Source organism: Lissotriton vulgaris, chromosome 3_1 (assembly GCF_964263255.1).
Source record: "Lissotriton vulgaris chromosome 3_1, aLisVul1.2, whole genome shotgun sequence".
NCBI classification, from domain to species: domain Eukaryota; kingdom Metazoa; phylum Chordata; class Amphibia; order Caudata; family Salamandridae; genus Lissotriton; species Lissotriton vulgaris.
In genome coordinates this window covers 258,444,976-258,470,130 of record NC_141689.1, presented here as the reverse complement: position 1 = coordinate 258,470,130, position 25,155 = coordinate 258,444,976, and positions in this window count along the sequence as shown.

Genomic DNA, 25,155 nt, shown 5'->3' with positions numbered 1-25,155 from the left:
GACACAGTTAGATAGATAGTGGAACTGGGTACAGGCATGTGCGCTCGGACCCTTTTTATTACCAGAGTCACATATCCAGTGACGTCTGTACTGGATGCGTCTGGGGTGAGTGTAAGCCAGACCTCCGGGAATGGTTGGTGCTGGCAACAAGTACAACAGTAATCATTGGATCAGACACAGAGATTCAATCATAAATGGTCAATGATTTGTGCTGCACTAAGGTAGAGGCAGCAGATGTGAAATATATACAAAATATTCTATCGTAAAGGGTCCATGACTTGTGGTACACTGAGGTCGGGGCAGGAGATGTGAAATTATACACAAAACATTGCATCATAAAGGGTCCATGTGTTGTGCTGCACTGAGATAAGGGCATCAGAAGCATTCAGCATGTGCGCAGCCGGCGATGATGCGTGGTGCGGGCGAGCCGCACTGGGAGCAATGTCTGTTTCCTACTGGACTGCATCATCTGCAATTGTGATTTGATGTGAATTGTGAACACTGTTATCCGCAGATTAGATCGAAGGCAGTAGTCAGCACAGACATCAAGGGATGCTTTTTGTCACTTCCACTTGATAAAATCCGAGGACATAGAGTACAGTTTACTCTGAAATTAATAAAGCAAGACTGAATTTGAATTGTGAGCCCTGCTGACCGCAGTGTAGGCCGGAGGCAGCGGTCAACAAGGGCCCACAGCCATGTGGCATTGACTTGTGTTGCACAGAGTTAGTGGCACCTGAAGCACTCAGCAGGTGTGCAGCCAGCGATGATGTGTAGTCCAGGCAGGCTGCTCTCGATGCAATATCTGTTGCCTAATGGATTCTGCAATTAAAAAATCAAGACTTAATTTTAATGATGAGCCGTGCTGACCACAGTGTAGGCCGAGGGCAGTGGTCGGCAAGGCCCACAGCCATGTGGGGTTGACTTCAGCTGCACAGAGTTAGCGCTCCTGAAGCAATCAGCATGTGCACAGCCACGGATGATGCGTGGTTCGGGTGGGCTGCACTGGAAGCAATGTCTTTTGCCTAATGAATTCTGCCTTATTAAGTCCACATGGCGTTGACTTGTCGTGCACTTAGTTAGTGGCACCTGAAGCACTCAGTGTGTGCACAGTCTGATGATGCGTGGTGCAGGTGGGCCGCACTGGGAGCAATGCCTCTTGCCTACTGGACAGCGTCATCTGCAATCGTGACTCAATCTGAATTGTGAGCCCTGCTGTCTTCAGTGTAGTTCGAAGGCAGTAGTCTGTACAGACATAACTGTGGTGCTGTGCTGCTGGGTTCGCAGGGGGCCCGCGGTCATGGAGGAGGCCTCGTGGCAGGGTGAGGGCTGCTGCCCTGGCGGACGCTTTGGCCTTCCCACAAGTGAACCTCGCACTGAGCCCCAGTCTATTTATTCATACTCCTACGCTGGAGTGGCGTATGTTGGACCAGCCCACTCTGCTTCCGCTTCCAGGGGGATAACACAGCTACATGACCAAGGTCTTCCCCACTGCCTGAGGTAACATGGTTGCATCTATTGTCCACAACACTACAAGTACCAACAGAATATGTCCACATGGAGAGGTTTGTGCTCTGCATAGTGAGGTCTGTCCTGCACATCACCGCTACACTTGGTATTTTGTGCATTATTATTGATGGGTGATTTGCGTCCTTCATACATACTTTGGTTGCCACATCTCCCAACATTCAGCTATTGTGTGGCTGAGGGACATGCCATTTTTGGAAAGATCGCTGTCCTGTTCTGCTCTGCCTCAGTGGTAGTAGGCAGGGAGGTGGTCTGGGGGGAGGTCCTGAGGATGGTGGCAGTGGGTGTTGTGGGTCTTGGGCGTCGGAGCTGCATGATCAGTAACTCTATGACATGTGGTGGGCTTTCAATGTGATTCTGGGCTGGGCTCCCTTTCACACTTTAGGTGGTTGTCCTGCTTTTCACCAGTAAAAGGCAGATGTTAAATTCCTACTGCTAATGTAGCTTATCGCCTGTTTTTGGATCGCACCCCAGTATTGGCTGCTCGTTAAACATATCAGGAAGTGGTGTTTTTGTGTTATTTTTGCACGGGAACACCTACTCTCCATATTATTAGCGTTAGTTGTCGCTCTCATTTGTGGCAATTTTTTGGCGGAAGCTATTTCTGGAAAACTGTCGATATCAGCTGTTTTCACTAGGTTGAGAATAGAATGATAATTTAAAATCACTGAAAAAACATTGGTTTAATGAAATTATAATTAGATATTAGCATTTAAAAAACATTTGAAATTCTCTAAAAAAAAACAGGTTTCAGGCACGTTATAGTTAGAAATTAGCATTTATAAACCTTACAAATTTATCAAAAAAAACATAGATTTCAGGGACGTTATAATTATAAATTAGCATTTAAAAAACCTTTGAAATTCACTGAAAAAACATAGGTTTCAGGGTTTGTATAGTTAGTTGGACATTTCACTCGTACAAAACCATAGAAATTCCATCATTATAGTTAGTTGAGCTAACTATAACTCGCGCCCCCTTAATGCACTGCTGATGACATCACATATTACTTCATTCATTACATCGTCAGTGACATCACTGATGACATCACTGATGACATCTCAAATGACATCACTGATGATATCATCCACCTGAAAATCTGATACACCTCCTCACCACCCAATCAATAACCCATATACACAGTCAGGTAGCTACTCACCAACCGATGCAGCAGCATACACAGCAATAGACAGACTCATACAGACATTCACACAGTTTAATCACTAACCCATGCAATCAGTAAGACACATATAATCACTCACTTATACAGTCATGCACCTACTAAATCCCCCATCCAGACACTTATACACCCAAGCATTCTTCAATACACCTTGCCCAATATATATATAAAACATATTTTAACTTTACAGAAACCCACAGTGACTGGAGGATGTTATCAGTGATGTCATCAGTGATGTCATTTGAGATGTCATCAGTGATGTCACTGACCATGTCATGAATGATGTAATATGTGACCTCATCGGCAGTGCATTGCGGGGGCGCGAGTTATAGTTAGCTCAACTAACTATAACGGCGGAATTTCTATGGTTTTGTACGATTTAAATGTCCAACTAACTATAACGTCCCTGAAACCTATGGTTTTTTCAGTGAATATATATATAAATGTGTGTGTATATATATAAATATATATGCAAAAAAGAAGGAGAGAACTCTGGGTAATTCTCAAGTTTAGGTGGAAAGCAGCTCCTGTTAGAGCACTCTCAACACCTAGAACTGCTCATCTCAAATGTCTGTTTTACTATCAAAGTCTTTAAGCATAGGATTAGCACAGTGCCATCCACACCGAGATAGAAAAGGACAAAGTCTTTTGCCAGTCAGTCAGTCAATCCACTTTATTCGATTACTTAAAATCATAAAAGTACAAGAACAAAACATAGATATAGACAATACTACAAATCTTTAGACATAACATTAAAAATACATAGTCGATATTACAATTCCTTATAGAAACCTAAAATTAGCCATAGCCAATAGGCAGAACCTTAGGATGAACTCATCCTCAAAGTTCTCCTATTCTTAATCCTCACTACTGCTACCAAAAAGGATGCAATATAAAAAATGTCATCAGGGTTACACAATGCTTGAAGAAAAAATAGCAATGGTTTAGCCTGGATGAAACCCCTTCCTCTCAGTATAGGTAACAAATATCTTCTGCGAATATTGGTGAAAAGTCGGAAAACATCATAGAATGTAATGTGTCCTGGGGCGAGAAATCATCACATTGGCAAGGTTCAGCAACTTCAGGATTACACCATCCATTATAATTCCCCAATGTTAGATGAATCAAATTAAAATGGAATCTGGTTAGAAGCCAGCAATGGTATGACTTATTAAAAATTAACAGATAAGGTTCAATGTTAATAGATGTTTTTAACAGGTAATGGGCCCTAACTAAGGGTTTACATAGCTCCTGTTCTTCTCGCTCCACCAACAAGAGGTTATTAAAATTCTATTTCACCCACAATACGTCCTTCTTCCGAATCTTATCAAGGTCCTCATAGAGCTCTGGCCGTCCTAGTTTGAATAACATACTTCTTACGTACGCCACCATATTGATTTTTACAGAGTTCTCCAGTGCTATACAGTCTCGTAAGATCAAATGATTCAAGGTTAATTCGGGATTCAGAGAAGTTTTGAGCCAGCAAAGCAACGGAGCTGTTCTCAATATATCGGTAACATAACCCATCCCTAACTCTTGATGTATAGCATACGATGGGGTCGATTGTGGGCCGGACAGAAGACTCCTTAAAATGTGTTTTCCGCTATCTGGATGCCTGCCTGATCTTTATATCCCCATATGGCAGATCCGTAGGCCGCAATAGCCAAACACTTGCCTTTATAGACCTTTAGGATAGCCTCTATCGGTCTGGCCCTCTGGGATGAGGAAGCTCGTATAACTGCATTCTTTTTGGCTTTTTGTTGTTGGACCCAAGATGACCTGTCATCAAAAAGAACTCCCAAATAAGTGAAGGAGGACATAGAAGAGACCTCCAGACCATTACAGTAAAAAATCTTTCTAGGTCGATGACCTATTGTCATGGAGTGCGACTTTCCATTGTTCACAATCAAATCCAGTGAGATCATAAATGCCCCAAAAGCATCTAAAAGCCTTTGTAGGCCTACTGCCATGCGGGCTAAAAGAACTGCGTCGTCCACGCAAAGGAGGCCAGGGATTGGGCACCCTCCCACTTGCGGAATGTCCAATGCAGCCTCTACCAGCGATTTATCCAGATCAATCACATAAAGAGTGAAGAGCAGGGGTGCCAAGATGCACCCCTGCTGTACGACCTTGTCCGATTTAAAAGATCTGGTACAGTCTCCAGCATGGGATAGCCTAACAGAGGCTCTGAGATCTTGGTGGAGGTTAGCTAAAAAATAAACTAACCAGGGATCAAGTCCCTTTTCCAATAAAATATTCCAGAGCTATGATCTGTTAACCAGATCAAACACACTGGGTAAATCCATAAAAGCCATTGTTAAACAACCCTCCGTGGCCATAGTGTATTTGCCTATTAAAAGATGCAGATTTAAACATTGATCCATAGTGCTCCTCCCGCATCTGAATCCATATTGCATGTTAGACAGGATATCCCTTTCATTTGCCCAATCCGTGATTTTGTTAAAATTGCCTTTCCTAAAATTTTCACAGCGGAGTCAATGAGGGATATTGGCCTGTAACAACGTGGGTCCCCTCTCTGCCCCTTTTTAAAAATGGGAATAATAATAGATTTTGACCAGGAGGCCGGGAAGCCTGCTGTACCCACAGCACTAAAAACTTTAACCAGGATTTTAGCCCAGAATTGAAGGTTTCTTTTAAAGAGATCTGCAGGAACACCGTCTGGGCCCAGTGCTTTGATACTAGTAGTGTATTTTATTGCTTTCTCAATTTCCCCTTCATGAAACTCAATCGAGGTACTATCCTGACATAAGGGGGACCATAGAATACTATCCCCAGCCCCCCTTGACTCATTGATTGCCTCAAAATGAGAAAGCTATTGATCTTCTGTAATGTTACAATCCTGAGCTTCATTATCCTCGCCCCAAAAGAATGGGGTACTGATGATGGTCTAGAACCTGGAACTATCCCTTAACACCTCCACAGACAATAAATAATTCCATGCCTCTTCCTTAATATCATTTTTCCGCCTTTGAAGGACTAACTTATACTCCTTCCTCCACATGGCTATCAAAACCCTATCCCAAGGTTGTTTTTTCAGGGCACTGGATAATGAACGATGCGCAGATGAGCATTCCATGTCGAACAACTTTGGGCCACCTTTAGGTCTCAATTTGGTTTTAGTAGTTAAATCAAGACCTATCTGAGTACAAATGCCCTCAAAAGCTTTACGGACCGCTCCCTTAGTGCTTAGGGAATCTAAACAGATGGTAATGCCATCTGAGCAGTTCTCCCAATGACCCTTGAGAAATATATCTGGTGTGATATTAGCCCATCTAAGCCTCCTCCCCTGATCACGGGTTAACACCTTATTCAAAACCCGGTTCCTCCCTTGCCCAGAATACCACAAGTAGAATCCAAGATTAAGATAACCGGGTTATGATCGCTCAACGGGGATTCCTGAGCATTATAAAAGACAACCTTATTCAATAATATGGGGGACATAAAGATTGGGGGGCAGATTTATGTCGGTCTTGCGGCACTTTTGCAGGGTTTACGCCGCTGCGTCACAGAAGTGACGCAGCGGCGGCGTAAACTCTGCGCCAGGTTGCGACACACTTACATCGTGACACATCTATGGAGATGTGTCACGGTATAAGGCCCTGCGCCACATGAAACCTGTGTCAGGTTTCATGTGGGCGTTTCCTTGTAGGGGGGGGGCGTTCCGTCGCAGGAACGCCCCTGAAAAGTGACTCAGTGAAATCTACAAGATTTCACTGAGTCACTTTACCAGCGCTGATGCGTCAAAACCCTGCGCCTGCTTGAAGCAGGCGTAAGGTTTGATGCACCACGTTAGAGATAGGGTAAGTTGGAAAAGTGCTGGAGTTGCGTGCCACAAGCAATGCAACTTCAGCACGGCGCCAACTTCACGCCCTAGATGTGACACGCATCTGTTTATTCCTGCGCCATGGTGCACCGCATTGTAAATGCGGCGCATCATGGGTGGCGCAAGGATAAACTTACGTGCCGTATCTTTCCTGGCGCATCTCTGCTGATTTGCAGTGATGCGTCAGGCAACATAAATCTGCCCCAAAATCTATAATAGAGTTACTAACATTGGATTTAAATGTAGGGCACCGATCCTCCCGATTAACAAAGCTAGCTTCAAAAAGATCGGCATCAGTTAAAAGAGACTCAAGGCACTCGCCCCGCCTAGTGTGCTCAAAATGCGGCACCGAGGCATAATTAAACCCATGTGGGCCGTCAATTAAACAATATTGATTACATAGATGAAATGAATGAAATGAAATGAAGCTTATATAGCGCATGACTTACCCTGGGGCATCTCCGCGCTTGCTTAGGGAACCCATCCCGGTATTCCCCTGTGAGATAACCCTGGCAGGGTATCCACAAGGTGAAAGCCAGGCATCCCACCGCGAGGGGCCGTTGTGGAGATTAAGCAAGCTATTGCCCAGAGTCGCAGAGTGTGTACCCGTGAAGGCACCAGAGCGAGAATTAACGAGTCCATGGAATTTTTGAGCCCAAGACCCGCAGAGGCGGGGAATTGAACCCTGGTCCCAGGCCAAACTCAAACTCCAGGTCTGCCGCCTCTAACCCCTTTTATATTGAAAACAATGGTCCCAACCAAACAATTCCTTAACAGAAAAATCTGTACAATAATGAATTCCTTTAGTGAGCTTCCTAAGTTAACCACTCAATTGAATTAATCAAAATTACCACTCTGGTAATCTATACATCACATAGTTTTTTATACAAAACCTGACACAAACCAAGGATTTATTTTGAAAAAACACAGGAGTTTTAATGATTTACTCCATTTCAATTCACTATTTTTATATACATTTTTACAATTTATATACAATTTCAACTTAACGGTAAAAAGAAGAGCAACGCAGCTTCTAAAGTAGTGCAAGAAAAAAGAAAGAAAAGAACGTGATTGTGGTGACGAAAGGGTGCAAGCCTCAGAAGATAGTGACACGTGAAAAAAGGGGGGTTTATTTACAGATACAGCGATACTTGGTATTCAGCTGTTCTCACAGAAAGAGCCACAATTAATTACTATTGTATTTTATACATTTATACAGTCAAGCAATGGCGTGTATAATGATTTTCAAAAGTGGTCCTATCTGAAATGAAAAGAAAGGCGTCGACGTTTCGACCCGTCTTTTGGTACATGGGCAAGTTGGAGCCTCGACCTGCGGGTCTTCCTCAGGACGAAGATTGCACACACGTTTTTACCGTAGGCTATTCAACGAATGGTCCAAGGTTAATGGGCTGCCAACGTCCTCCAGTGTTGGGATAGACGGGTAGTCCAATGGATCAAAAATGGGACACCATAAACTAGGTGGTACATCGACTGTCTGGATATTCAGGCGTTTTTAGGTCAAAGACACTCAATACAGGTGTTTTCCAAATGGACCACCCTAGACTGGATGGTGTGGCATCCGTATGGGTGTTCAGGATTTAGGGTGACCGCCACTCGCGCAATAGCGCCCAAACACTTCTAAAGCGCCGTTTGTCACGAATGTCACCCAAGCAGAATAGGTTCGTTGTTCGCCAATTTCCTCCGCAGTAAGGCGATAGGGATCGCGCTTTCGCTATACCGCGTTGTTGTCTGCCTTCTAACACCGGGCCGCCATGTTGAGATCAGGCGAGGACCCTGAGCCACACAGATGCGTGTTAAAATCGCCCATTAATAAAATGTAATAGAAACATGTGGAATGCTTACACTTATAATCCATAAAAAAATTATTCAGGGTACTTAAATGTTGATTTCCATAATCACACTCCGTCGAATTATAAATATTTACCAATATAAAAGTTGGTTGATTGTGAGTACTAAGCTCCAAAATCAAACAATATGGGGAGTCAATCTCAAGCCTTTTTACAGAGCCCTTTACCTCCAGGGAGAAAATGCAGACCTCCTTTTGCTCTACCCGCCAAGGCTGGACGTGCAGATACAAAATATGAACTAAAACCGTCCAGCCAAAAGTTTTCCTCCCTATCCCAAGTCTCCTGGAGAGCAATTATGCCATAGGTTTTTATATAAGATAGTCAATTAGGGTCATCCCTTTGTGACCTTAAACCCGCAATGTTCCAACTCAAAATACTGCATTCATGAGTCTGATCACCAGGTCGTTCGAGACTACTCTGCCTAATGGGAGATGGAGTAGGAATATACTCTGTATTGCCAATATCAATAACCTCAGGTGCGACAGAGGTAACCTGCACTGTACTCGCTACTGACTTTGTGTTAGTCTCTGGGGGGGGTAAGAACAAGTTGACTAATGACTTCCTTTAGGGTTGAGATAACTAATGGAGGTAGTTAATCGCAGGCGTCTAAGCCTGACAGAGGGGCAAATCTATTAGATCAAAGTAAGCAAATCTCCCTGAGGGTCTACAGGGGATGGCCCGACCTCCTCCCCCCATTATAGTGATGTGACTGGGTATGTAAAAAAACCCTAAAGGTAAAAGCGAGATTTCCCCACAATGACACCCTTGCCTTCTACTCCATAAGTGCTCTAATATAAATCGAACAACCTGTTCATTAATAAAATTGGCAATTACACAATCACCCTGCCCATCCTTCAGAGAGTGTCCAACCCACGGTGCCCGTCTTGCCATTATTAGTTGGTTGCAGATATCCCATCCCCTGGCCCCTAAAAACTTCAATGGTGAAGTAAGCCAATGCATGATTTTGGCCATTAGCTGGTCAGTTGATTCCAACTGGCCATTTAGCAGTGTCGGTACATTTTTTAAGATCACTACCAAAGGGCTGCAGCAGGTGGGAGATGTACGGCCAGGGGGCCATCCTTCACTGCACTATAATCCAAACCATAATGCGTATGACCAAAGTTAGGGCCAGACTGACCATTGGCAACCGTTAAGTGGGTACCCATGCAACGAAAAGATCGATTATGTATAGAGTAGTGTCACCTACTAAGCTACCCCGAGATCTATTGCCCCTCTCCCTTGGGGTACACGGGATTAACTGGGCACATTCACTAGAGATGTTCCATTCCTTAGCTACCTGTCTACCTATAGTATCCACCCCCACCACAGAGGTTGAGCCTACTTTGTCAGAAATGCTAACAGTTGGCAATTTTGCAGTAGATGATGACATAGTCGGCTGGGGGGCTTTAGTAGGTACAGTTTGAGGCAATAGATTTGATGAAGATTAAATTACACAACCAACAGACTTCATAGAAGCTTCAAAAATATGGACATGAGGCACAACCTGCAATTCAAAGTTAGTCAGTCTTTCTTCCATCCGGCCTAACCTATCAAGGATAGGTGAAAGAGCTGACTGAATAAAGTCCCACAATTTCATACATAGAGCATCCCAAGTTTCTGGAAAAACACCAGGCCGTTCCAAATTTGCAGTACCAATGCCAGGAGTCATAGGCTCAGGATTAACGTTTAAGGGGGATGTCATTGTTAGTGTACCACCATTCTTATTGATCTTCTGTATTTTGGCGTTTTTCTGTCTTTGCTGCCTTCCACCTCTCTTCCTCTTTATTGATGGCTCCGGTCTAATTACCGAAGGTTCCTTAGGTTGGGCTTTAGGTTTAGACACGATCCTTGTGGCCGCACGTGTTTTGGTACCAAAGGATACATTGAATTGAATTGAATTGAAAAGGTTCTTCTATAGCGCATGGCTAATCGGAAGCATCCCAGCACATTCTCAATCACCAAATCATAATAAAGTGCCAAATTTGCATTTAAAGCCTCCCCAGTCACCAATAGATCCAAAGAGGCATGTGAGCGCTGACTAGAACCCTCCGATAGGCCACCAGAATCAGTTCCTGTGGCCATGCAGCGTTCAGGCATACGTGCCGAGGACAGACCACCCAGTGAAGAACATTCTGCTTGTAGCATATCTAGGGATAGTCGGCGCGCCGTCAAAGCAATTTCATAGGCAAAGAAAGAGCAGGCCCTTATTAAGAATTGATCTAGGGTCCCTGCAACAGTTCCCCCCATAGGTGCAAGTCTAGGCTTTTCTTCGCGAGAGTTCATCTTAAGCTAAAGGCACTAAAACTGCACGAACAATCAAAGTCCATAAGGTTAAATCCAGAAGGACTAATTGGGGTGTAACAAGTACCATGTAAGCAAATCAACAGACCTGCCAAACCACTGGAGCGTGCGAGGTTAGAGGGGGGCCCAGCCTGGCCTCTTCCGGTGTCCAAAGGGCTCAAACGGGCCCACCCTTGGGCCGGGCTTTGCCCGGCGCCGCCCGAAGGTCCTTCTGTGTGCCTCCTGGCGCCTGGTTGTCGCGTCGGCGGCGTGCAGGCCGCAAGTGGTGCCAGCAATCGTAGTCCCAGGGGTCCGCGATCTCTTGCTGGTGATGAAAGCCCCGAAAAAACAAGAGGCAGATTCTGGGCACAGTGGATGCAGTGGATGCAGTGGAAGCAGGTAGGCTACAGACAATTTTGGGTATAGTATATAAGCAATGGATTAGCACAGTGCCATCCACACTGAGATAGAAAAGGACAAGTCTTTTGACATTTCTACAGCATAGTCTTTAAGCATAGGACTGGCACAGTGCTGTCCTTGCCGAGCTGTAAAATGACAAAAGCCATTTATCACTCCAGGCACAGTATTACAGCTTTGAATTAGTGGATGGCACTGTGCTAATCCTATGCTTAAATACTTTGGTAGAAAAACAAACATTTGAGGTGAGCAGATCTAGAGTGTTGCTGGTGTTGAGAGTGCTCTAACAGGAGTTGCTTTCCACCTAAACTTGAGAATTACCCAGAGTTCTCTCCTTCTTTTTTGCATGCATAATTCATGCGTCACTTCATGCCCGAAAGGGTTTTGGGGAGAGAGAGAGACAGAGAGAGAGAGATGTGTAAATGCAATCAATTTGACTTGAAACATCAGCTTTTCAATGTATGATATATACCAATCAATCAATCAATCAATCAATCAAGAGTATTTGTAAAGCGTGCTACTCACCCGCTAGGGTCTCAAGGCACTGGTGGGAGGCTGCTACTGCTCGAAAAGCCAGGTCTTGAGTTGCTTCCTGAAGTAGAGATGGTCCTGGGTGAGTCGTAGGTGGGTGGGGAAGGTTTTCCAGGTCTTGGCCACCAGGTAGGTGAAGGATCTTCCTCTGGTGGTGGTTCTGCGGATCCGTGGGATGGTGGCGAGGGCGAGGCTGGCGGAGCGGAGCTGGCAGGTTGGCGTGTAGAACGTGAGGCGGTTGTTGAGGTATTCAGGGCCCAAGTCGTGGAGAGCCTTGTGTGCGTGGGTGAGGAGTCTGAACGTGATCCTTTTGCTGATGGGGAGCCAGTGCAGGTCCCTCAGGTGGGCGGAGATGTGGCTGTGTCGGGGGATGTCCAAGACGAGTTGTGCTGAGGCGTTCTGGATGCGCTGGAGTCTTTTCTGTAGTTTGGCGGTGGTCCCAGCGTAGAGGGCGTTCCCGTAGTCCAGACGGCTGGTGACGAGGGCCTGGGTGACCGTTTTCCTGGCTCCAGTGGGGATCCAGCGGAAGATCTTACGGAGCATGTGGAGAGTGTTGAAGCAGGAGGAGGTAACAGCATTAACATGCTTGGCCATCGTGAGGGAGGAGTCAAGGATGAAGCCCAGGTTGCGTGCGTGGTCCGTGGGCTTGGGTGGGAGGCCCAGAGCAGGGGGCCACCAGGAGTCGTCCCAGGCATAGATGTATGGGCCGAGGATGAGGACTTCAGTCAGTCTTGTCTGAGTTCAGTTTCAGGTGGCTGAGCTTCATCCAGTCTGCGATGTCTTTCATTCCCTCCTGGAAGCTGGCTCTGGCGGAGGTGGGGTTGTTGGTGAGGGAGAGGATCAGTTGGGTATCGTCAGCGTAGGAGATGATGTTGAGGTTGAGCGTGCGATGGCTGTGAGGGGGCTCATGTAGATGTTGAAGAGGGTGGGGCTGAGCGAGGAGCCTTGAGGTACACCGCAGATGATCTTGGTGGCTTCTGCGAGGTAGGGCGGGAGACGGACTCTTTGGGTTCTGTCAGAGAGGAAGGAGGTGATCCATTCCAGGGCCTTTCCTTGGATCCTGGCATGGCAGAGGCGGGTTCTCAGGGTGCGGTGCCAGACCGTGTTGAATGCAGCCGAAAGGTCGAGCAGGATGAGGGCGGCGGTTTCTCCATTGTCCAGCAGGGTCCAGATGTCGTCGGTGGCCGCGATGAGGGCAGTCTCGGTGCTGTGGTTTGCTTGGAATCCGGACTGCGATGGGTCGAGGGAGCCGTTCGTCTCCAGGAAGGCTGTCAGCTGTTTGTTGACAGTTTTCTCGATGACTTTTGCAGGGAAGGGGAGGAGCGAGATGGGGCAGAAGTTCTTGAGGTCTGAGGGGTATGCGGTGGGTTTCTTCAGGAGGACGCTGATCTCTGCGTGCTTCTAGCTCTCCGGGAAGGTGGCGGATATGAAGGATTTGTTGATGATGTCCCAAAGTTTTGGTGCGATGATGGAGTCAGCTTTGTTGACGATGTGATGTGGGCAGGGATTGGCTGGGGAGCCCGAGTGGATGGTGTTCATCGTGTGGGTGGTATCTTCCGTGATGACCTGAGTCCAGGCGCACATGGTGGTGGTGGGGGGTGTAGGTTCGATTGAGGGGTACGTGTTCTGAGCGCCGAAGCTGTCGTGTATGTCGATGATCTTACGGTGAAAAAAGGTTGCCAGAGAGTTGCAGAGGTCTTGAGAAAGTGTGATGTCGTTGTTGCTGGCGTTGGGGTTGGAGAGCTCTTTCACGACGTTGAAGAGTTCCTTGCTGTTGTGGGTGTTGTAGTCCAGTCGTTCTCTGAAGGATGACCTTTTGGTGGTGCGGATCAGCTGGTGGTGTTTGCGGGTGGCGTTCTTGAGGGCTGTCATGTTGTCTGTTGACTGGTTGTGGCGCCAGGCTTTCTCGAGGTCACAGCAGGATTTCTTGGAGTCTTTGAGATCATTGGTGAACCACGCGGCTTTCTTGCTGTTGAGGTTGCTGGGAGGGTTTTTCAGTGGAGCAAGGGTGTCGGCGCAGTCGGTGATCCACTGTGTGAGGTTACAGGCTCCTTCCTTGGGATCCGTGGTGTTGGCGGGAGGGTTTAGGCGCAAGGAGGTGGTGAGTTGGTAGGTGGTTTTCTTGCTTCAGCATCTTCAGGGGGTTTGTTGAGGTCGGTGGTGGGTCATTGTTTTCCTGAAGTTGAAGTGCACGCAGCTGTGGTCGGTCCAGTGGAGCTCAGTGGCGTGGCTGAAGGAGATGTGGTTGCTGGAGGAGAAGACAGGGTCGAGCGTGTGGCCAGCGTAATGGGTGGGGGTGTTGACCAGTTGCTTGAATCCGAGGTTGGCGAGGTTGTCTAGTAGGGCGGTGGTGTTGTTGTCCTGGTCGTTCTCCAGGTGGAAATTGAGGTCTCCTAGGAGGATGTAGTCGGGGGAGGCAAGGGCGAGTGGGCTGATGAAGTCTGCGATGGCCTTGTAGAAGTGTGAGCATGGTCCCGGGGGTCTGTAGATGAGGGTTCCTCTGAGGGTGGTCAAATCATATTTACAAATTAATACATTTTGCACTCAAGTGCAAGCTTTTCATTTTTGGAAAATTAACGCAATATACCAAAACAAAAGTTTATCAGTACATGAAAAAAAGTGAGTTTTTGTCCATCAATACCAGGTTTTTCTTTTTCAATAAATGCATGTTTGTTGCACCAAAGCAGTGTGCGGCTTTCATCATTTGCACATACATCTTTAATGCACATATAACTACAATGTCACAAGGCTATATTCTACCTTGCATGCCCATTCATCACTGCGTCTTGCAAAGGATGAACATAATATATCATTTCCAGTATATGCCTGTGGTTGATGTCCTTGTGTGCCCATAGTCTGGCAAGAATTATCACCAGTATACGAGGGCAAGATACTAAGAGATGGCACCATCATGTCATGGATGCCCAGAATATGGCATGAATTACCATCATTATGTTATGGTCAACATTATAACAGGAGTGTTCTCAGCAACACAAGTCACATTTTTAGAAGCTCTTGATCCGTTTGAGCTGCAACAATTTTTTAGTTAAAATCGTCAGATTCTGCAGCAGATATATTTGTGGCAAATATGGCTGAGGTATAATTACGTGGAAAACATTTGCAAACTAGGTTATTTTGCAATTCATGTTTGGACAACACTTATGGAAAAAGCAAGGAGAAGTGCTGATGGCAAAAAATCTGCATGGCACCGAGACAAATGGCTTGTGATTCTACTTTTAAGAGTATTTGGGACATTTCGGGATTGGAAACGGGTCCCACTTTGTGATTGTATTTTGATATCAATAACTCATATTAACTCTTTAATAAACGTGTATCCATCTTTGAATTAAATAAGGTAATAAGGTGTAACTGGTCAGTCACATACCAAACAAATACAAAAAAAATGGAATGTTTTCCTCTTTCTGGGCACATCTCTGACTCTGCTCTCTGACTCAATACTCGGGTTACTCCCGCCCTCCGATTCTCCACCCACAGTTCCTCTACTTTTTTCTCCCCTCTTCGACCACTGGTTAAGGGTGTGTGGGCCACTGTTCCCATGAACCCTGGGACGCAGGTTCGGTGTGGGGCGGTTGATCAGGCCACACACACTGAGGCAGTCACACTTTGGGTAAAGGGGGAGGGGGCAGCACAGGCATCAAATCACCAAAATACCAGGGTTAGAGGAAGGGTTATCACACACCATTTGGTCTTAACTTACACACACACATGCTTAAACATACACACACATTCACGCACTCCCTCACAGATAAAGACACTCACCTTAAAGAATGCATACAAACATTAAAAAGCATTTTTATGTACCGTAGCTGTCAGACAGGCTCATATTCCAGCTAATTATACTCCATCTTTTATTACACTATTCGTGAATAATATTATTTACAATTTGTGTAATAACAAAATTGACAGAAAACCAGGAAAATGGAGCTCCAAACAACGTCCATTAGGCCTTGATTTAGCCACCCCTGAGGCCAGGGGTTGCGAAAGCAGTGCCAGGGGTATCTAGGGGCAAGCCAGGGGCCACAGCTGAGACGCCCGGTGACCCCTAAATGATGTCCATGGGGGCGGGGGGAATGATGCAGTATCATTCACCGTCAGACTACTGGAGAATTATTCTCAGGGTGAGAATGCCCATGCCACTAGGGACTCAGGCTGTATAGAGCGTGCCAGCTGAAGGTCAAACCACATACATCAGGAGTTTACTCAAGGAGCCCCTGAGTTCTTCCCTTACAGGCAAACATACACCGCTCAGCAGCATAGGAATATCTCTCTACATGGACAGGTGGAGAGAGGCTGCACCAATCATGCTGCTCTCCTGATGATCAGGCTGGGCCGCGTACAGAAGACCTCTCTCAGTAGGCAGCAGTCTTCAGATTAGCCCCCTCAGCAGCTGTACCATAGCAGTCCTTCAGATGAAATAAGTCATCTTCTCAGCCCAAGCCAATCTATCTGCTTCGTTTCTATGCATTTACAGCAGGTCTGAAATGTGAGATTAAAGATTTGGTTCACACAGGCCAGCTTATGGCGAAGAGAGTAGCTGCAGCTTTTAAGTTGCCCTCCAGGTGGAATTCAATCGGATGCTGTGCTTTTTACTGGAGGCTGATTGTAGAAATTACCCCTTGATGATGTATCCTGATCACCTTCAAAAATACAGTTCAAGCGTTTTTTCATTTTAGTTTCCCCCTTGCACTGGAATCCTTAACAATGACCGGTGCTTGGCGATCTTTATTGTGGTGAGTGATTTGCAAATGTTCTTATAATAATAATAAAAATATTATTATTATTAGTGGTAGTGGTAGTGGTAGTAGTAGTAGTCTTGAGGAGAAAACTCTTTCTGTGTGGGCATGATCCCTGTGATAGGGACCACTATAAAGTTAACCCAGTTGCATCCGGCCCCTTGAGACATGTCCTGAAGGCTTTAGAAAAACTGATGAAGCAAAAAATGTATTTACCCACCCTTAGAAGTGTAAATGTGGTTCAAAAAGGAGGGCTCGGTCTTGAGGCCGGCACGCCTGTTCACAACCACAGCTCGGACTACCAACTCGCAAAATATACATGGTAACTGGACTTTCCTTTAAATTGAATGCAAAACCCTGGAGGCCACGATCAAACATGCCACCAGTTGGCCCAGGATAGAGGTTTTCCTGTATACCTTTCGGTTTGAAGCGTAACAACAAAATCCTTCACCAGGGCAAAACAATCCTTATATTTGGCTGCAAGTGTATGAAAGATGATTGCACAGGGTGACTTTGCTCTAGTCAAGTTATTCAAAGACACCTAAAATGTTTTAACGATATCCAAGTTTGAGTTTCTATAAGCCAGCATTTTATTGTAATATTTTTCATTGGGGATACCTTACATGAATATTGCTTTTCAATTGATTCAGAATATATTTCATTTATAATTTTATTTCAGGTATCCTTTTTCAGTATATTAGTTTTTTCAAGGGATACTTATATCAACCAATGGAGCATTTATCATTTCTAGGGATTGTGTGTACGTTTTTAATTCTGAGAGAAATGTCTCTAAATGAAATGCTTGTGAATTTTTTTTGTCTACTAACAAAGCATCTGAACCTCTGATCTCTTTTTCTTAACCTAGACACTTCTATCTGCATGAACGTAAGCACCTGAAGCAGCTTCTACAGAGCCAACGTTATCTGCCTGACTTCCCTCCTAGATTTTCCATAAAACTTGCATGGAGAGCAATAGGAAGGATGGTATAGAGAGAAGCTATAAAGAATATTGGGGCATATTACCAAGGGCCTTATTGCCGCTTTAGCGGGTATTTTTCCCGCTAAAGCGGCGATAATTTTATCGCCCTAATACCTAGCTGTCGCTAACACCAGTTAGCGACAGCTAGTAGGAGATAGCGATCATTTTGGGGCCCACTTTGCATGTCAGCGATAATTATCGCTAATGACATGCAAAGTGGGTGTGCCAAGATGTTAGCGACTGGAAACAGTCGCTAACATCGCTATCTCCTATTGCCTACTTTTGGAAATATTCGCGCTAAGCGCGAATATCTCCAAAGCTAATGCCTGCCCAGAGCAGTTCTTAGCCATGTTATCCAATGGTAGGTGGATAACATGGCTAAGAGCATTAGCTCGATAATGCATGAATATCGCTGACTTTTCAGCGATAATCATGCATTTCTGCCGATTTTTATCGCTTCGGAGATAAACCTTGATAATAGCAAGGTTTCTAAGCTATAAAACTAGGCGAAGCACGGCGATAAAATTATAGCCGCTAACCAAGCTTAGCGATACTTATCGCTTATTCTTGGTAATATGCCCCTCTGTGAGGTCAATAGATTGGGGGGAGGCAGGCATTTGGGTCTATTATAACGAGGTTCACCTAATGGTTTCATATAGGGAAGAGGAGTGAGAGACAGAATGCATGTGCTTTACATTTTGTTACTAACGTATATGCAAGTTTTGCTTAGGTGGGTGCCAGATCCAAAATGGAGTATAGGAATGCTTGGCAGGCAGGGACCACGCAGTTGAATCTCATTAATCCTCAGGTTGTGCAAAATTCCACTGGCAGAGGGGTTTGTATTTAACAAGCATATTCCCATGTTTCCAATATTTGGCAGACACTGTTGGGCATATTAGCAAGAAGCTCGTTAAAATTATCGCAGTTTTAGCGGCAGGAAAATGCCGCTAAAACGGTGATAATTTTAACGAGCTTCCAGTTCTGCCTGCATTCAATTTAGGGTGCTTACATAGTCTCTTCCGTCTTTATTTGGTAATGCTCTTTGAAGCACTGTTTTTCTTTGCATTGAACTCAGAGAACTTAGAGGTAATCAAGAATGTAGAATAGTAGGTAAAAGATGGGAGCACAAGGGTTCTAGATATTGCAGCTCTCTTTGGAATATTCCTCTGGATGTTTTGAACCTGGTTCACCAGTTCTTCCCTCTGTATTGGATAGGTTCCCCTTTGCAACTGATGACACATGTGAGCCCTGGTGCTATAGAACTGGACGCCTTTCTGCATTTTTGCTGTGACCTGGTTGGAGTTGGGAGCTTGGAGTTTGCCATCAGCCATCAACCCACTTCTTGCGGAACCCGCTCCGCGGGTCCCGCTGCGCTTGGAGTGCTGCCTGCCATTGTTTACAGGGGGACGCTGAGGAAAGGATATTGGTAGGGGCTGCGAGCGAGCGCGTGCGCTGCACTGGGACTACATATCCCAGGAGCGCCCGCCTGCCTGCCTGACTTGCTACACCTGGGCCGCTCTCCCCGACCCCTCCCCCTCTCACCGAGCATTTATCAGCTGTTCTTTGGATCTGGCGAGTGGGACGCCTTTCTGCATTTTTGCTGTGACCTGGTTGGAGTTGGGAGCTTGGAGTTTGCCATCAGCCATCAACCCACTTCTTGCGGAACCCGCTCCGCGGGTCCCGCTGCGCTTGGAGTGCTGCCTGCCATTGTTTACAGGGGGACGCTGAGGGAAGGATATTGGTAGGGGCTGCGAGCGAGCGCGCGCGCTGCACTGGGACTACATATCCCAGGAGCGCCCGCCTGCCTGCCTGACTTGCTACACCTGGGCCGCTCTCCCCGACCCCTCCCCCCTCTCACCGAGCATTTATCAGCTGTTCTTTGGATCTGGCGAGTGGGACGCCTTTCTGCATTTTTGCTGTGACCTGGTTGGAGTTGGGAGCTTGGAGTTTGCCATCAGCCATCAACCCACTTCTTGCGGAACCCGCTCCGCGGGTCCCGCTGCGCTTGGAGTGCTGCCTGCCATTGTTTACAGGGGGACGCTGAGGGAAGGATATTGGTAGGGGCTGCGAGCGAGCGCGCGCGCTGCACTGGGACTACATATCCCAGGAGCGCCCGCCTGCCTGCCTGACTTGCTACACCTGGGCCGCTCTCCCCGACCCCTCCCCCCTTCTCACCTATTCGTGCATATATTACGGGCCCTGCTCTTCCGCTGCGCGGGAGCGCACGGGAGGGCGCCGGGAGAAGCCCGGGACAAGGGCGGGACCGTCTGTGGCCGTCAGGGGCCGAAGGAGGCCGGGCTGGGCCACCCCACTGACGAGTAGGACTTGAGATCTGTTTCCTGTAATTTGTTATTCTCGGGACTCCATTGATTCATTATATTGTGTGCCCCACTGTGTTTATGTACTCGTAAATCCTACCAATAATGTCTCACATGTTAAATACCACCAGCTTACCACCTCCCCATTCTGAGGGTGGTACGACCATTCTAGGCCCCTTGGACAAATTCTTTTTCAATCGTCCCAACCAAGATATAGACAAAGAGATCTCACTGGCAGAGAAACGTGCAGACCGTAGGCTGTCCATTGAGCTTCTTAAAAGCTCCATGGAAAAACGGTTGCCGCAAGCTTATCCGGCATTGGTAACCCCTCTGTCCTCTATAACTTTGCCTGGGGTGATTGAAATACAAAACACTGCTCCCTCTACTTTGGAGATTGAGGACGGCCCACTACAAAGATTGGACAATGCCACTCTGTCCACATCTTTACCTTTAGACCCCATTGTTCATTCATCTACAGTGAAAACCATAATTAAAACTAGTATGTCAGGCCCAAAACCATGTGTAAAAAGGAAAAGGATTACTGCCCCAAGGAAATCCCATCCTTCCAAACCCCCTAACAAGGTAAGAAAAGTGGTAAAAAATCCTTTATTTACACAAAAGGCACACAACGGGGTAAGTGGAAGTGGCGACTTACCAAATGAGGGGGACAATGTAGTTATAGAGAGTTCTAATCCACCATTTAGTGACCCCCAGGGGAACGGGTTGGCTGCGAACATTCCTCCAATAGACTCATTGATACCTGAGTTGGAGAAATTACTAAGGTTGCTTTTGACACCCATTGAGGCCAAAGTAAATAAGTTAATGGATCGACTAGACCACTTTGAGCAGGCTACCCTGGACAATTTTTTCCATACTAAGTCACTAATTAAATTACAGCCCAAGATAACTGAGTCTAGTAGGGCTGAGGAAATTTCAGAAAAAGCACACAATCTGCCTGTTGTTGTAACACTCCCCCAAGCAGGCTGCACTATAAGTAAGACCCAGGCAAAGGGACCAAGTCAACCGCTTATTTCACCAGAGCAGGTCTGTCCGAGCACTAGTGCAAGGGAAAAAGCATCTAAGGTCCAACACCCTATGGTAAAGGACAAGAATAAGACGGGCCTACAAAACAGCAACACCGTTGCAAGTAACCATCGGCCAATGCCAAGTATTTCCAATCCCGACACAAATATTGGAGCAGAGGGCCTTAATGGCCCCAGGACAACTAAAGCTTTATCCACAAATCCTCAGCAAAAATCAAATATCCCTAACCCTTGTCCTAGTGCCCCGGTTAATAGACCACCACCGACTTATTTGGAGAAACAACCCCGAAAGATTCCTCCTGTGAATCTTACCCCGGATTCCCACCCTTTCGTGGCGGTTCTCACTAATGTTCCACCTCTTTTAGTCGGTCAAAGAGAAAACTTCCAGATGCTCAAAAATAAAGTAATGCACTGGTTGAAGGAAAATAGACGGACGGGTTGATAATAGGGGCAAGGAGGATCGACTGGATTGGGTACACCAGTAAAAACTTGGGGGGTGACTGTATTATCATCAATTTTCAAGACCCCAGGGTGGCTGGTTGGATTACAAGGCAGGGTTGGGGTACAAGTAGTGGTGGAATTGGTATCGTGGATCTTTCTTTTTTCTACCCAAGACAAACATGCTTATTAAAAGGCGGGCCCATGAATCTAAATAGTTCCACCAATCCTCCGTTGGTAATGATTGCACCCCCACCCTCTACCCTACTGCAATGGCAACCCCAAAATATTGGTTCAAATCATAATAATCTGGAAGACACTCAATGTTTGAATTGGGGATATTGACCAAAGCTTAACATAAGGGGATGCCTTTCACACCAGAAGCCAAGTTGGGTCCCCGAAACCCCGGAAATGAGTACTGATGTTGTGTTGAAGGTAACAGAAGGCGATGAAAATGTTGCATCTGTAGAGGAAAATACCGGGGATTTAATGCAAAACATGAGTGGTGAGGTGTTAATGGAACAGAATACTGTGGACAATGATCACAATTTGGGAGATGAGGATGGTGGACAATTGAGTCCCATGGGATCGCCCATTTCTGATATAATGGGTAGTGATAGCCCTGCTATGGAAAGCTTTGTATCTTGGAACATTGCAGGATTGGGGAGTAAGTTGATGTTACAATCGTGGGCCGACTTCATTAACGGGTTTGAACTGTGTTTCTTCCAGGAGACTTGGGCCTGTGATCCTATTTACCTCCAAGGCTACCTAAATTTTTCAATCCCGGCATGTCGAGGTCCTAGGGGTAGACCCAAAGGAGGCCTCACAGTCTGGATTAGACAGAGTTCCGGACTTACTGTGAAAATGTGGGACTTGGGCTGCAGAGATATTCAAATGCTACGAATTTCCTCAGTAGAGTGGGGTGTGATAGATTTATATAATGTCTATGCCAGAGGTTGCAATAATGGGAGTTCCCCCACTTTAGAGGCTCTATTTAATTTTCTGCAATCAAAGTCCCTTGGGAACAGAATAGTAATAGCTGGGGATTTAAATAGGACTTTTGAGCCTCTAGACAGTACCGAAAACCCATTAGGACAGGAAGAGGACAATCTATGGGGTGTTCCCTCCCTGAATCTTGCCCCTGTCAAACGTTGGTCAAAAGATATTCTTTCCTTAAATGCTATGTGTTTAGAATATGGGATGCGTGCCCTCAATGGTAGAACAAAGGGAGATAAGGAAGGTATGTGCACATATGATAATGGTCATAATAGAAGCAGGATAGACTACGTTATTTGTAGTCTTAATCTTTGGCAGGGGGTTTGTGACATGGAAGTCAAGGGCAGGATAGAAAGTGATCACAACCCCCTCTGTGTGACCCATACCTGGTGGAAGCACACTCAGCCTTATCTACATGCTAGTAATGGGTTGCTCCCAGACATGGCGAATAATATGCGTAGATTGAAATGGCCCTCGGTGTTGGCGAATGCAGCCTCCATGGATTTTATTGGGTCTGAAGTGGACAAAGCAATTCTTTCCATGGAATTAGCTAGTGCAACACTGCCAGGATCTAGGGCGATCACTGAAATCCATAACAATCTTTTCGCCACCCTAAAGCCATACTTTATGAGAACATGTAAGGGTAATCGCACAGCTTCCTCTAAACCAGCAGGGTGGTTTAACAAACAGTGCAGGGCAGCCAGATTAACACTGGGTAATGCTATCAGAAGCAGGGACAGTGTAGCAATCAAAACTGCCAGGAAGCAATACAACACTAGCATTTTCTTGGCCAAAAAAGACTGGGATGAGAAGCATTGGGAGGAACTGAAGGAGGCCTCTGGAGCAAAGGATTCCAGGCTTTTCTGGAAGATAGTAAAGTGGGGCAGAGGCGGTACCCCAAACAAACCGGATAATAATGTTGCTGAATCCGATTGGGTGAATTACTTTAGGCCCCAATATGCTGAAACAAAGGAGTGGGGTGGTGGGGATGTAATCTTGGCTGTATTTCCTAAGGATGATTTGTTTTCCGCCAAGGAAGTTGAATTTGTAATTAGCTCCGTTCAAGGGGGTAGGGCCCCAGGATTAGACGGGATACCCTCGGACGTTTTTAAAAATGATAAAGATAGGTGGGGCAGATATGTGCTCCTATTGGGGAACGCAATTGCAAAGGGTGCGCAAGTCCCGGAACAGTGGAGGGGAGCCATCATTATACCCGTCCACAAAAAAGGAGATCGATCCCTTCCAGCTAACTACAGGCCCATAAGTTTGATTGCCACCGTCCAAAAAGTAATTGGGAAGATGGTGGTAAACAAACTTATGGACTGGGTGGACGAAAATGATTCTCTTTCCCCTTTTCAGGCAGGCTTTCGAAGGGCTACCAGTACCATCGACCAGGTGTTTCGCTTCACTATGTTACGGTGGGGGACGGTTCTTCTTGGTGGGGGCAGCCTGTATGTCGCTTTTGTCGACCTGCGGGCTGCCTTCGACCTAGTCCCAAGGGGTAAGCTCTGGGCAGTGTTAAGTAAGATAGGCATTCCCGCAGAATTGCTTACTTTGGTTATGAGGTTGCACGAATGCAATTTTGCCAAAGTACAGTGGGGGACAAATGGCCAATCCTCAACTGACTTCCCTGTGGAGCGTGGGGTGCGCCAAGGTTGTGCAATGGCGCCCTTGCTCTTCACATTATATATCAATGGGATAGTCAGCAGGATGCAGGACGCTAGTGTGGATGCGCCTTCGTTGGCGGGCATCAGGGTTCCGATCCTGATGTTCGCTGACGACACTTTGATAATATCCAAAACCCCAGCTGGATTGCAACGGGCCCTGAATGTTTTTGATGACTTTTGCCAGGAGCATGGCCTGGAAGTAAACATAGGCAAGACCAAGCTGATGGCTTTCTCCCAAGGACAGAAGCCTCGCCCTAGGATACACTTGAATAATATTGGGCTTGAGGTCGTAAGGGAGTTCACCTACCTAGGGGTACAAATCGCAAGTAATTATGGGTGGTCCCACCACATAGAAAAGGCGGTCCTGAAACACCAGCAAATATCGGGGGCCTTACGGGTGGAGCACAATAGATCCAAAACAAAACCCATAAAACCTGTCCTCGCTGTATACGATGCTAAGGCAATAGGATCGGCCTTATATGGGGCGGAGCTGTTTGGTTTTGACAACTTAACCTCATTACAGATAGCTGAGAACAGGTTTCTTAGGGGTATTACGGGATTGCCCCAGAGTACACCATTAATCCCTCTTAGTCTTGACCTGGGAAGAAGATCGGTAACCGACCGAGCCAGACTGCGTCCCATCTTATACTGGAGGCGACTTTGGTCCACCCCTGAAATTAGGCATTATGGGGAAGGCTTCCTGGCAATAATCAAGAGTGATACATTCCATAAAATATCATGGCTGAAAAACCTAAGGGTATTGCTAGGCGAACTAGGTCTTTCCAACCTTTGGGACAATCCGTCGGGGGAAGTGTTCCCAAGCAAAAATACACTCAAAGCACTATATTGGGAATGGATAGACGAGAGGCTTTGGAGAAGGGTTAAATCTGACTCAATGGGAGGTCGCTTTTTGGAAAGTAAAATGTGTCCTGCTCTAGAAAATTACTGGGACAGTATAACTGTTCCTATGGACAGAAAATTGTTTTTCCAATTAAGATCTGGTTCCCTCCCGTTGAGAGATCTAACAGGCAGGTGGAAGTGTTTGAACACCCAGTGCTGCCCAGCATGCGGCGCAACTAAGGAAAGTGTGGGACACTTCCTATTTGCTTGTAAGGCTTATGCCTCCCCAAGAAGGGTCTGGTTAACCCCTATCTGCAAGAACCTTGGGACATCCAGTGCGGCTGAGGCGCAGAGAATTATTTGCACTACTTCTGAGGAGCCTATTGTTATGGGAATAGCAAAGTACCTGGGGTGGGCTTGGTCCATTAGGCGGAGAGCCCTTTCTGTTTCTCCTAATGTTTCTTGATTATGTTT